This window comes from Canis lupus, chromosome 19 (assembly GCF_011100685.1).
Source record: "Canis lupus familiaris isolate Mischka breed German Shepherd chromosome 19, alternate assembly UU_Cfam_GSD_1.0, whole genome shotgun sequence".
In the NCBI taxonomy this organism is placed as follows: Eukaryota; Metazoa; Chordata; class Mammalia; order Carnivora; family Canidae; genus Canis; species Canis lupus.
Window position 1 is genome coordinate 29950940 of NC_049240.1, and position 14260 is coordinate 29965199.

General features: G+C 38.0%; 1 long non-coding RNA gene and 1 pseudogene across 1 annotated transcript in view; both read right to left on the reverse strand.

Moving 5' to 3' along the window:
* The window catches only part of LOC106560033, a 44828-nt gene that overhangs the window by 18406 nt on the left and 12162 nt on the right, over positions 1–14260 (reverse strand). The window lies entirely within an intron of this gene.
* Positions 10468–10567, reverse strand: LOC119864551 (annotated as a pseudogene).

The following is a 14260-nucleotide window of genomic DNA, read 5'->3' on the forward strand; positions in this document are numbered from 1 at the left end:
AGATCAGGAGTCAGACACTTAACCAACTGAGCCTCCTAGGTGCCCCAGAGTTAATGATTTCTTTGGAGTCTTCCAGCTCAATAGATAACATCTAAGGAATGGCTAGGTGGGGTTGTCATGAACGTTTTCCAAGACCACTGATTTGCTGAGACCCCTGGCTCCAGGGCATTAGTGACATGGGGGACACCTAAACACTTGCCTTTGATCTTGGATGCCTGAGAAGACACATCACATGAACTGAGCCACAATCCTTACTAAAAACCCTGACCCTCCAAGCAAAGACAAGACTCACTCTTTTTTCTTTTGCCAGTCTCTTGGACACTCTGTCTATATTTACACACTCTACATTTTCAATAAAGTCTGCTCTCACTTCCTGCTGGCTCGAGCTTGATTCCTATCCTATTAGCCAACCTGCATCATGATCGTTTTTAAAAGAAAAAAATTATAATAGAAAAATATCAGAGAACATTTAACACAGTAAGAAACTTTGTTTCAAAAATACTGTGCCTTTGATTATATATGCAGTGTGTATGTGCATGTACTTGTGCATTCGATCAGGATATAAAATGCATTTCATAACAAGTCCCAGTCAAAGAAGTTGGAAATCTACTGTTTAAATGTACTGGTGTTACTTATAAGGTGAGAAAAGATCAAGTGAGGCTTAGTCTGTTCAATGAAACTTATAAGCATGGAATTATTTTTTTCTCTTAAAACTAATTTTTCACTTAAAAAAAAGAGCCGAACCTTAAGAGAAATTTAGAGCAGTGATTCTCAGACTTGTGTGTGCATCAGAATCACCTGGAGAGCTTCTTAAATCATATTCCTGGACCTCACCCAGAGATTCTGATTAGTTCAGTCTTGAGGCTCATGAATCTGCCTTTCCAGCAACTTCCCTGGTAATGCTGATGCTGCTGGTATGAGAGCCATATTTAGTAACACTGATTTAGGACAGTGATTTTTCAGACTTGAGTACACATCAAAATCACCTGGAAGATTTGATAAAACAGGGTGTCAGGACTATCCCTAGTTTCTGCTTTTTTCTTTTTTTTTGAAAGATTTTATTTATTTATTCATGAGACACACAGAGAGAGAGGCAGAGACACAGGCAGAGGGAGAAGCAGGCTTCCTGAGAAAAGCCTGATGCGGGACTCGACCCTAGGACTCTGGGTCATGACCTGAGCTGAAGGCAGATGCTCAACCACTGATCCACCCAGGCGTCCCTTTCTCATGTGTGGTTTTATATATGGCCTTATTGCTTTATAGATGGGATCACAGTATTTGCTTTTTTATTTAATAGTGTAATGAGGAGATTTTTTTTAAAGATTTTATTTATTTATTCATGAGAGACACAGAGAGAGGCAGACATAGAGACATATGCAGAGGGAGAAGCAGGCTCCCTAGAAGGAGCCTGATGCGGGCTTTGATCCCAGGACCCCAGGATCATGACCTAAGCCAAAGGCAGATGCTCAATCATTGAGCCACCTAGGTGCTCCTAGGAGGAGAAGCACATGTAATCAACTTCGATCTTTATAGCTGTATAATATTCCATTGTATGGCTATAGGATAATTTGATTAACCCATCCCTAAATTGTAGACATTCAGGTTGTTCTTTTTTTTTAACTATAAGAAACAAAGCTTTTAAAAAACTGATGAGCAAAAACTCTATAGAAAGATGGGTAAGCAGCATAGACAAGGAAAGACAAACAGCCTTAAATGTAGAAAAAGATGTTCAATCTTATTAACAAAATGTAAATGAGAAGTACAGTAAAATGTCAATGCCACTTTTCACTTATCAGATGGACAAAAATCCAAATATTTGACACCACAGTTTGTAAGAAACAGGTACTTTTATACATTGTTAATGGGGGTACAAAATGATGCAACCATTTGGAGTGAATTTGGTTGACAAAATTTCATATGCCTTTACCTCTTGATTTAGCAATACCACTTCCAAGCATTTACTCTGAAGACTTACCTCCACAAATAGGGACCTATGCACAGGATTATACATTATGGCATGATTTGTAATAGCATAAGATCAGTTCAAATTCCCCTTAAGAGGAGACTGGTTGAATAAAATATAATATATCTATTCTGTTCCAATAGTTTGTTAATTGTTGATTTTTCTATGTTGATCATATTGTTTTTCACAAAATAATAGCTTATCTCTTTATTTCTAATGCTTATATTGCTTATTTGTTTTCATTTTCTTAGAGCACTGTCCATCATGTCTAGCAATTTATTATTATTTTTAAAAAGATTTATTTATTTGAGAGGGGGAAGAGAACACAGGGGGGACAGGCAGAGGGAGATGGAGAGAGAGAATCTCAAGCAAACACTCTGCTGAGCGTGGAGCCCAATGTAGGGATCGATCCCATAACCCCAAGATCATGACCTGGGCCAAAATCAAGAGTCAGATGCTCAAATGACTGAGCCACCCAGGCACCTCTGTAATATAAATATTTTAAAATTTTATTTTATTTTTTAAAGATTTTACTTATTATTTATTCATGAGACAGAGAGAGGCAAAGACACAGGCAGAGGGAGAGGCAGGCTCCCTGCGGGGAGTCTGATGCGGCACTCGATCTCAGGACCCTTGGGATCATGATCTGCGCCAAAGGCAGACACTCAACCACTGAGCCACTCAGGTGGCCCCTCTAGTATAATTTTAAGAGTAGCCAAGGTAGTAGACAGCTTATTTTTCGTCAATCTTAAAAGAAATTCTTCTAAAGTTTCTCCATTGAGTCATTATTTTTAAAAATTCACTATTGAATTCAGCTTGGTAATATTTTATATTGGATATTCAAATATATGTTCATATATGACATTAATCTAATTGACATTTTTTAGAATGTCCTTATTTAGAATTTGTTCTTTTTTTTTTTTTTTTTGATCTTAAGTAGGCTCCACACTGAGCTGGAGCCCACATGGGGCTTGAGCTTATGACCCTGAGATCAAGACCTGAGGTAATATCAAGAGCCAAATACTCAGTCAAATAAGCCACCCAGGTACTGCTTTATTCAATTTTTGAATTCAGAGTTACAATAGACTCATAAAATGAACACGGCAAGCTTTGTTCATTTTCTATTTCCTGAAACAAACAGTATGTAAGAGTTATTTATCTCTTGAAAGTTAAGTATAAAATCATCTGTAAAACTGTCTGGGCCCACACTTTTTTGGAAGAAGTTTTGTTTAATTGCAATTTCTTTTTTTTTATTTTTTATTTATTTATGATAGTCACACACACACACACACACACACACACAGAGAGAGAGAGAGAGAGAGAGGCAGAGACACAGGCAGAGGGAGAAGCAGGCTCCATGCACCGGGAGCCCGATGTGGGATTCGATTCGGGGTCTCCAGGATCATGCCCTGGGCCAAAGGCAGGCGCCAAACCGCTGCGCCACCCAGGGATACCGCAATTTCATTTTCTTAATGCCTATTGGACTATTCTAATTTTCTCTTCTACTTTCATCAACATTAGAACTTTTTATTTTTCTAGAAACTTATCCACTTTTTGTGGGTTTTAAAATATTGGTGTATACTTGTTATAAAATTATTTTAGAATTTAAATCTTATTTTTTTAATAATGATTTTATTTTATTATTATTTTTTTATTGGAGTTCAATTGGCAAATTGAACTGCTATATCAGTTCAATATGTGATATGAACAATATGTGATATGAACACATATGATATGTGATATGCTATATCACCCAGTGCTCATCCTGTCAAGTGCCCCCCCGGTGCCCGTCACCCAGTCACCCCATCCGGCCTCCTACCTCCTCTTCCACTACCCTTTGTTCGTTTCCCAGGTTAGAAATCTCTCATGTTCCATTACCCTCACTGATATTTCCCACTCATTTTCTCTCCTTTCCCCTTTATTCCCCTTCATTATTTTTATATTCTCCAAATGAATGAGTCCATATAATGTTTGTCCTTCTCCGATGGACTTACTTCACTCAGCATAGTACCCTCCAGTTCCATCCATGTCAAAGCAAACGGTGGGTATTTGTCGTTTCTAATGGCTGAGGAATATTCCATTGTATACATAAACCACATCTTCTTTATCCATCCATCTTTCGATGGACTCCAAGGCTCCTTCCACAGTTTGGCTATTGTGGACATTGCTGCTAGAAACATCGGGGTGCAGGTGTCCCTGCGTTTCATTGCATCTGTATCTTTGGGGTAAATCCGCAGCAGTGCAATTGCTGGGTCATAGGGCAGGTTTATTTTTAACTCTTTGAGGAACCTCTGCACAGTTTTCCAGAGCGGCTGCACCAGTTCACATTCCCACCAACAGTGCAAGAGGGCTCCCCCTTCTCCACATCTTCTCCAACATTTGTGGTTTCCGGTCTTGTTAATTTTCACCATTCTCACTGGTGTGAGGTGGGATCTCATTGTGGTTTTGTTAAATCTCATTTTTATCTTCAGTTATTTCTCTTTTTTAATTTTGTTTTTATTTACTTCTTCCTTTTTGTGTCTTTTTAAAAAATATCTTGACCATAGTTTTATTCTTTTGGGAGAACCAATTTTGGTTTTATTAATTTTCTCATTTTTGCTCTTGACTGTATTGTTTTCTACAAATTCCTAAATGATAGAGGGTTAGACCAGGGGCTTGTCTTTCTGCATTATTTGAATCTTAAAACTACTTTTATATGGTTATAAAAATAAAATGAGTTCTAAAAATAACAGTATAGTAACTCAGCTTCAACAGAACACATAAAAAGTTAAGTCAATGAAATAAGTAGTGATGTTTTGCTTCCTAACACAGTTATACTTTTCTACTTTTTATACAAAAAAATATTTTATTTACTTATTCATGAGAGATACAGAGAGAGAGAGAGAGGCAGAGACACAGGCAGAGGGAGAAGCAGGCTCCATGCAGGGAGCCTGACGTGGGACTGGATCCCAGGTTTCCAGGATCACGCCCTGGGCTGAAGGCAGCACTAAACCGCTGAGACAGCTGGGCTGCCCTACTTTTCTACTTCTTAATGTATTATTTGTACAAGCACAGTAACCAAATTTTTTTTTTAAGATTTTATTTATTTATTCATGAGAGGGAGAGAGAGTGAGAGAGAGGCAGAGACACAGGCAGAGGGAGAAGCAGGCTCCATGCAGGGACCCCGGCGTGGGACTCGATCCCAGGTCTCCAGGATCACACCCTGGGCTGAAGGCAGCGCTAAACCGCTGAGCCACCAGGGTTGCCCAGCCATAATTTCTTCAAATAGCCTAGCAAGTATCTCCAAAAAATAAAGATCTTTTCCTATATAGCAATAACATTGTTCCACTTAACAAGTTTAAGAAGAATTTTTTTTTAAGATTTTATTTATTTATTCATGAGAGGGAGAGAGAGTGAGAGGCAGAGACACAGGCAGAGGGAGAAGCAGGCTCCATGCAGGGAGCCCGACATGGGACTCGATTCCGGGTCTCCAGGATCACGCCCTGAGCCAAAGGCAGAGGCACTAAACCGTTGAGCCACCCGGGCTGCCCCAAGAAGAATTTTATTTTATTTTATTTTATTTTATTTTATTTTATTTTATTTTATTTTATTATTTTATTTTTTAAAAAGATTTTATTTATTTATTCATGAGAGACACAGAGAGAGGGGCAGAGACACAGGCAGAGGGAAAAGCAGGCTCCATGCCAGGAGCCTGACGTGGGACTTGATCCCAGGTCTCCAGGATCACGCCCTGGGCTGGAGGCAGTGCTAAACCGCTGAGCCACACGGGGCTGCCCCCCAAGAAGAATTTTAAAAATATATTGCTCAGTCTGCATTCAGACTACTGTAATATTCCCCAAGTAGCTTTTACAGTTTTTTTTTTTTTTACAGTTGTTTTTTTAAAGTCTATTTAAGTAATCTCTACACCCAACATGGGGCTCAAACTCATGACCCTGAGATCAAGAGTTGTATGCTCTTCTAATTGAGCTAGCTGGGCACACCTACAGTTGTCTTTTTTTAAATCAAGATTCAATAAGGGAGGGAACCCTGGGTGGCGCAGCGGTTTAGCGCCTGCCTTTGGCCCAGGGCGCGATCCTGGAGACCTGGGATCGAATCCCACATCGGGCTCCCGGTGCATGGAGCCTGCTTCTCCCTCTGCCTGTGTCTGCCTCTCTCTCTCTGTGTGTGACTATCATAAATAAATAAAAATTTAAAAAAAATTAAAAAAAAAGATTCAATAAGGGACATATATTACTTTTGTTAGGATTCTTGAGTCTCTATCAATCTAAAAGTCTCTCTGCCTCTAAGTTTTCACCATGACTATGACTTGTTGAAGAGGTCAGGACATCTTATTGAATGTCTCAATTTCTAGATTCATCTGATTGTTTCCTCTTGCTAATATTTTTTGGTCTTCTTCTGCCAAATTTCCTGTAAATTGGAAGTTATATCTAAATCTTGATTGGACTGATTATAAGTATTTGACAAGAACTGTTTCGTAGGTGATGCTACATATAACACCACACCGGGTGATACAAAATGTGTGGTTATTGCCCCTATTTACTGAGTGATTTGTGTGCAAAGGTGGTAATAGTGTCCGTTGAACAATTATGTGTATGACACCATGCAAATACTTAAAGTTTTTTCAGTTTTTCTTTTTCCATCAGACTTCCAACTAATGGTTTTGTATCTGCTAATTGTCTGAATCAACTATTTCATAAAAGCTGACAAAACTTAAGACTTTAATCATTTGTTCTATATTTATTAGCAGGCATCCTTCTCGAAAGAAGAGCTTTCCTTTATCACTTGGGAATGTTTGGTTACTCTGAGATACATTTCTAACTTGAAAAGTGGGGTAAATGCTTAATTCTTTCCCCATAATTCACATTTTAAAAATAATGGGTTAGTGGAAGTCATCTCTATACTTTGGCCAGTGGGAGCCCCCTTCAGTTTGCTCCTGAGTCCCCTTGATACAACCCTGTCTTTGAAGACTCTAGTTTTCTTCAAAAAAAGTATTCTTAGATGTGCCTTGTACATTCTCAGTTCCCAACCTGGAATCAGTCAGTCCCTGGTTCCTTTTTGTAAGGAATGATAGCAGATATGAGGTCAATATCTGGGTGTGGCTTGCTGTTTTGACCCTCATTCTTTTGGTGCACTAATTCTATCTTCTCCAAACAAGAACAACAGTCATAACTTTTATTTAATGTTGCATGTACACAAGGTATTTTACATATATTTATAATGTAATCAGATTATTGAGAAGTTTCACATATCAATTACATTAAGTATGAAAAGATTATTTATATGACAGAGCACACAAGCAGGGGAGCGGGAGGCAGAGGGAGATGCAGGCTTCCTGATGAGCGGGAGCCCAATGTGGGGCTTGATCCCAGGATCCCAGGATCACGACCTTAACCGAAGGCAGACACTTAACTGACTGAGCCACCCAGGAGCCCTAACATTAAGTGATTTTATTTCTTGTGTCATGTCCCTGCCTTCAACTATACTTTGACAAACCTTCCCTTCTCATGCCTAAGTGGCATTCAAGGCACCTATCATTATATTTCCATCACTCATAGTCAGTGAAACAATCTTTATTTTTCATATCTAATTCAAAGCAATCTTCCTTCCACTTCATAGACTACTGGGACAGTGTGGGCATGGTCTGCTTGACTCCTGCCTACTTGTCCCACTTTTAGGTTCTAGCTCCTTGGGTATTGGAGATGAAAAATAGATGGTGAAAAAAGGCAAATGGCCTTTGCTTTTTTTTTGAGGTGATTATTATTTTTTTAATTTTATTTAACATTTTAGAGAGCATGTGCATCAGTGGTGGCGCACAGGGCTGGGGAGAGACAGAGGAAGGAGAGAGAACTTTAAGCAGACTCCATGCCCAGCAGGGAGCCCGATACAAGGCTTAATCTCAGGACCCTGAGATATGACCTGAGCCAAAATCAAGAGTGGGATGTTTAACTGACTGAGCCACCCAGACACCCTAAGGTGATTTCTTTAGTGTGGTATAATTCACATATCATTAACTCTCCATTTTAAGTGTGCAATTCAGTATTTTTTTTGTATATTCACAAGGTTGTAACCATCACCATTACCTCCAGAACACTTTCATCACCCCCAAAAGAAAGGTGGTCCCCATCAGCAGTCACTCCTCTATGACTCCCAGCACCCATCCCCTCCTCTACCCCAGCCCTAGGCAACCACTAATTTACTTTCTGTCTCTTTGGATTTGCTTATTCTGGACATTACATATAAACAAAATCATACAATATTTGGCCTTTTATTTCTTTCACTTAGCATAATGTTTTCAAGGTTTACTATCTATGGTTCAGTAATTATTATATTGATAAATCACATTTTATTTGCATTAGCTGATGGACATGTGGGTTGTTTCAATTCCTAGCTACTATGAATAACACTGCTATGAACCTGGGTGTACAAGATTTTGTGTAAATATAATGCTTCTATCTAATATGTATACCCAATGTGTCTCTTGGGTATTTACCTAGAAGCAGAATTGCTGGATCATACTTTAACTCTATCTTCAACTTTTTGAGAAACTGCCAAACTTATTCAAATCAATTGTACCTTTTACATACACAGGAGCATCTTATGAGGGTTCCAGTTCTCCACATCCTCACCAACAGTTGGTATTTTCTGTTGTTTTGAAACTACAGACATTCTAGTGGATGTGTGTAGTATCTCAATATGATTTTGATTTGCATTTCCCTAATGGCTATTATCTTTTTCATGGGCTCATTGGCCATTTGCATATTTCTTTGGAGAAATGTCTATTCAGATCCTTCTCTCGTTTTTAAATTAGGTTACTTGCTTTTTTATTATTGAGTTTTTTAAAGATTTATTTATTTATTTATTTATTTATTTATTTATTTATTTATTTATTTATTTATTTATGATAGACAGAGAGAGAGAGAGAGGCAGAGACACAGAAGGAGGGAGAAGCAGGCTCCATGCTGGGAGCCCGACGTGGTACTCAATCCTGGGACCCCAGGATGGCGCCCTGGGCCAAAGGCAGGCGCTAAACCGCTGAGCCACCCAGGGATCCCCTTATAAGAGTTCTTTAAATATTCTGGATATTAGACATTCATCAGATGTATGATTTGCAAATATTTTCTTCCATTTCTTGTGTTTTTTTTTTCCCCTATTGTCCTATGAAGTGTGAAAGTCTAAAATTTTAATTTAATTCAATTTATCTTTTTTTTAATGTTGTTTGTTTTTGGTGTCATATCTAAGAAACCATTGCCTAATATGAGGACAAGGACATTTAAGATTTATTCTTACGTTTTCTTTGTAGAGTTTTACAGCTTAGATCTTACATGTAAGTCTTTGACCTAGTCTTATTTTTTAAAGATCAGCTTTAGATTTACATGATTTTAAAAAAGATTTTATTTATTTACTTATTTGAGAGAGAGAGAGAGAGAGAGAGAGAGAGAGAGAGAGAGAGATCATGAGCAGAGTCTGACATGGGGCTTGATCCCAGAACCCTGGGATCATGACCTGAGCTTAAGGCATATGCTTAACTGACTGAGCCACCCATGCATCCATTTCTTACATATGGTATGGAGAAATGATTCAACTTCATCCTTTTATATTTAGCTATCCAGTTGTCCCAGAATTATTTGTTGAAAAGATTATTCCTTCCTTATTAAATTATCTTGGGACCTCATTGAAAATCAACTGAACACAGATGCATGATGCATGGGTCTAGTTCTTGATGCTTAATTGTATTCCAATGGTCTATCCTTAGCCAGTACCACACTATTTTTATCAGCTTTGTAGTAAGTTTACTATTTGATAACTTCCTATTAAGTTCCAAAAATCAGGAAGTGTGAGTCCTTCAACTTTGTTCTTTTTTCCCGATTGTTTTGGCTTCTCTTGGTCCTTTGCATTCCCATAGGAATTTTAGGATCAGTGTGTCTTGTTTCTGCAGAAGATAGTTGAGATTTTTTATAGATATTGCATTGAATCTGTGGATCATTTTTGAGGGAATCTTTTTTTTTTTTAAGATTTGTTTATTTATTTGAAAGAGAGATAGAAAAGGAGATGAGTGGTGGGGAGGGGCAGAGGAAGAGCAAGAATCCTTTAAGCCAGACTCCCCACTGAGCAGGGAGCCCAAAGTGGGGTTTGATCCCAGGACCCCAAGATCATGGTCTGAGCCAAAACCAAGAGCCAGCCAGCTGCTCAACCGACTGAGTCACCTAGGTGCTCCTGGAGAGTATTTTAACAATATTAAGGTTTCTGGTCTATTTATTTATGTTTTCTTTAATTTCCTTCAACAATATTCAATATGTAAGTCATCTACTCCTTTTGTTAAATCTATTCCTAAGTACTTTATTCTTGATAAGTTGTATTTTTTTTTTTTTTACTTCATTTTCAGAGCAAATATTTTACTTCATTGGGAGCAACTGGAATCCTCTGTGATTGCTGTTGTTTTACTTAGTAACACTGCCCACAAGGCCTTCTGTGGGCAGGTATCCAAAGTCTGGATCTCTTACGGGGCACATGTGTGAGCTCTTTGAATGTCACCCTTACACAGGAGCCAAGCTAATCTTCTCTGTTTCATTCCAATTTTAGTATAGGTGCTGCTGAAGCAAGCACCGTATGAGCTCTTAGGAGGGCCCCACAGATCTCCACAGAGCGCAGTTCCCTTGGTACAGGATATCAATCTCCAGTTCCAGGGCTCCAACTTTGCCACTCACTGCCCAATGGCACATCCCATAGTTTCTTCCTGCATTTTTTTCCTTGCAGTATGCATCCCCCCTTTTTTTGGGGGGGGGGCAGCTCAAGAGAGATAGCTCAAATATAGCTAGCTCCCATTGTGTTTACTCAGTAGGTAGGGGCTTACTTTCCAAATACTGTAATTTACTACTATCAAGGTATAGTAATTAAGATGTGCATTAAGGCACAGGAATAAAAGAACAACATGACAGAACCAAAAGAAAATCCAAAGTATATGTCCCACCCTTTGGGAAAGGGTGGCATTTTCAATAAAAGGTTTCAAAACAACTGATTGTCAATTTGGAAAAAAATAAAATTAGTTTCCTACCTCACACCGCACACAAAAGTAAATTTTATGTGTATATAAAAAAATGCCTAACGGTTGTAAAAACACCAAACCTAAAAATATCAGAGGGAACTACAAGAGAATATCTTTATGACCTTGGAGTGGGGACATATTTTTTAGAAGAAACAATAAGCACACATCAAAAAGAAAAAGGTTGATAAAACTGATCATATAAGACATCATAATAAAAAAGTAAAAAATAGTATTCCAGATAGGGACAAGATACTGGCTGCAAATAGCTATGAAAGATTCATGTTCTGACTACAGAATTTCTAAAAATCAGTAATAAAAAGGTAAACTGTTCATCTAAAAAGTGACCCAGGCAGGAAGGGAGCTCCAAACTGCCAGTGAACACATGGGAAGACACTCAGTTCCGTGAGAAATCAGGAAAACAAATTAACACCATAAAGAAATGCCATTTTAGACTCTTAAATACATAGTGCTAGTATGCACACTCTCCTATTCTGCTGGTCATTTCTGAGATGTTTTTGTTAAGTTGAAGATATACATATGTTAAGACCTCATAAATGTCACTAGAGAAACTCAAGCATACAACCCACAAGTAGAAGGTTTTATAAAAAAAAAAAAAAAAAAAAAAAAAAAAAAAAAAAAAAGAAGGTTTTATAAAAATGTTTATATATCAAGTTAAAAAAATTCCAGCAAACAAAACAAATCTCTGGAAACTCACTAGATGTCCATTTATAGGAGATTAGATAAGCGTCAAAACATTCATATAGTTATGAATACCATAGAGTACTTAAAAACAAATTAACACTCCAGCTACCCTTTTTACCTATAAGATGTATCTCAAAAACATAATATTAAGAAAGGAGGGGATTAGTTGCAGAAAGATATATACAATATTATGGCACTTATATAAAACTTAAAATATGAAAACAATACCAAATATTACTTATGGATACATTTACATATATGAAACACACAAAACCGGTATGAAAATATAAGTGCCAAATTCAGAACAGAGCGGTGGAAATGGGATCTGGCCGGGCAACACGAGGAATTCCTGTTTCTTTGTTGCATGCCTGATCCTTTGTTAAATGCAAACAAAAAATACAAACTAACTCCAAGTATTGTGAGATAGCTCTAAATTCAAGCTTCTGTAAAGTCTTCTCTTCAGTTCTAATTTCAGCATGCTGCTTCTAAAAAAGGTTGTCAGCTCTGGTGACACCATCAGTTTTTAACTTCATGACTAAAGATTCTCCTTTGTCTTGGGGAAGCCAAAGACTTGCTTCCAATTAGCCAGTCTGTACAAGAATTTCTTCCCATTTTATAATCAGTGTTTTCTTTTAAAAATGTCCCAACCGGGATCCCTGGGTGGCACAGCGGTTTAGCGTCTGCCTTTGGCCCAGGGCGCGATCCTGGAGACCCGGGATCGAATCCCACATCGGGCTCCCGGTGCATGGAGCCTGCTTCTCCCTCTGCCTGTGTCTCTGCCTCTCTCTCTCTCTGTGACTATCATAAATAAATAAAAATTAAAAAAAAAAAATGTCCCAACCGTTTGCCTCATTTTCAGAGAAAGGGGCATCAGGAGCTGGATATAGGCTATCTTCTGTTAGAGGGTTCAAATTTACTTGCCAGCTAGCTTTTTAAGACTACTGAAATGGTGCTAGGATTATCGAGGTTTGGTTCTGAATCTGTCACTAAGCAGGAGCGCAAGACCTTGGGTGAATCCCTGGACAGTTGTGGACTTCAGTTTTCTCACAAACAAGAGTGGTGGATGAATGATCTCTAAGATACATTCTCCATCCAACTTTCCAAGATTCTGAGGTAGATTTTGAGGTTTGTCAAAACATTTCTTGGCTCTGAAATTCTCCTCCATCATTTCCATCAAGCTGGTTGGATAAATCCTGGTGATCTCAAATCCTTGGACAACTTTTAGGGATGCTATATTTTTCATATGCCCAAGTTGAAGATGCAGAGTCAAATTTACCCCACTTGCCATTTGCCAGGCAAATGTCCTGGCATTTCATATAGTTATAGATTAGCATTGTCTTTGTAATTTATACCAGCAATTGTCTGGTAAATCCCTTGAAGTGGTTGGTAGTCTGTAGTAAAATTTTCCTACTTTCCTCTTGCTTGACACTGAGGAATCGAATTTATTTTCTGAAGTACGGTGCAAATACTTTTTGTTTAAATTAAGATATTGTGTTATCAATGAGCAAAGAGTCCTCATGGACAAGAAAGGTAGGATCTTACCTTCTGAATTTATATAAATGTAAAATATTAAGTTCTGTGGGAGTAAGAACTGTCCGCTTCTAGTCAAACCTGTTAGTTTCAAGAGTCGGCAACTACCTGTTGCAATCAGGAATTACAGGTTAAAAGCAACTTTAGTCAGTTTAATTTACGTGGTGTTTGAATTCAAAAGAAGACTGGTAAGTGGAATTTAAATATTACACAGTTAATAGTAGGGAGGGTGCTTAATTCCAGATGACTCAGAATGCCAGGGCAGTGTGGTAGATGATGCAGAGAAATGCAGTGTGCCAAGTGCACGAGAGAAAGAGAAATTCATAGCGGGTGTGTGTGTGTGTGTGTGTGTGTGTGTGTCATATAGCTAAATCATGCACAAGCAAAGGCAAATTTTGGGAATTGAGAAAATCAAAATACATTTGAGGATAAGAGTTTAGTGACTGTGAACAACTCATATTGTGTATGCCATGATTTACTTAGAAATTAGCTGAAGCAATAAGGAAAACTGGAAAATATGGCATGAATGTAAGGAGATTATTGAAAAGGAGAAATAGAACGTGAGTTGTTGCAAACAGCAGAAGGCAAGAGAATTTCATCCAGGAACAGGAAATTCTAAATAAATAACACCAGCTATAAAATATGGCAAACATAAATCTTATAAATAATTTTAACACTTGCTGATTTCTTAATGCATCATTTAACTTTTAAACTGCAAGCTGGCAGAGTGACAGACTCCAACTCTATTTCAAGTACTACATGATATAATTAATGTGGCAAAAACAAAAATAGAAGAAACACAATTGTGCAATTCTGGAAGAGCACAGATTCCCATGCATGACAATCAGGCATACCCTACAATTTACAATAGATGGTTGGAATTATCTCATCCTTAATACATGTGAGGAAATACAGGCAGAGATCTGTTACTTTGTTAAAACAGACATAGTAGGGCAGTTTCATTTACACATTCTGACCTACCTAATGAACTCTCTTCTCACTTTGCCAAATGACCATGAAGT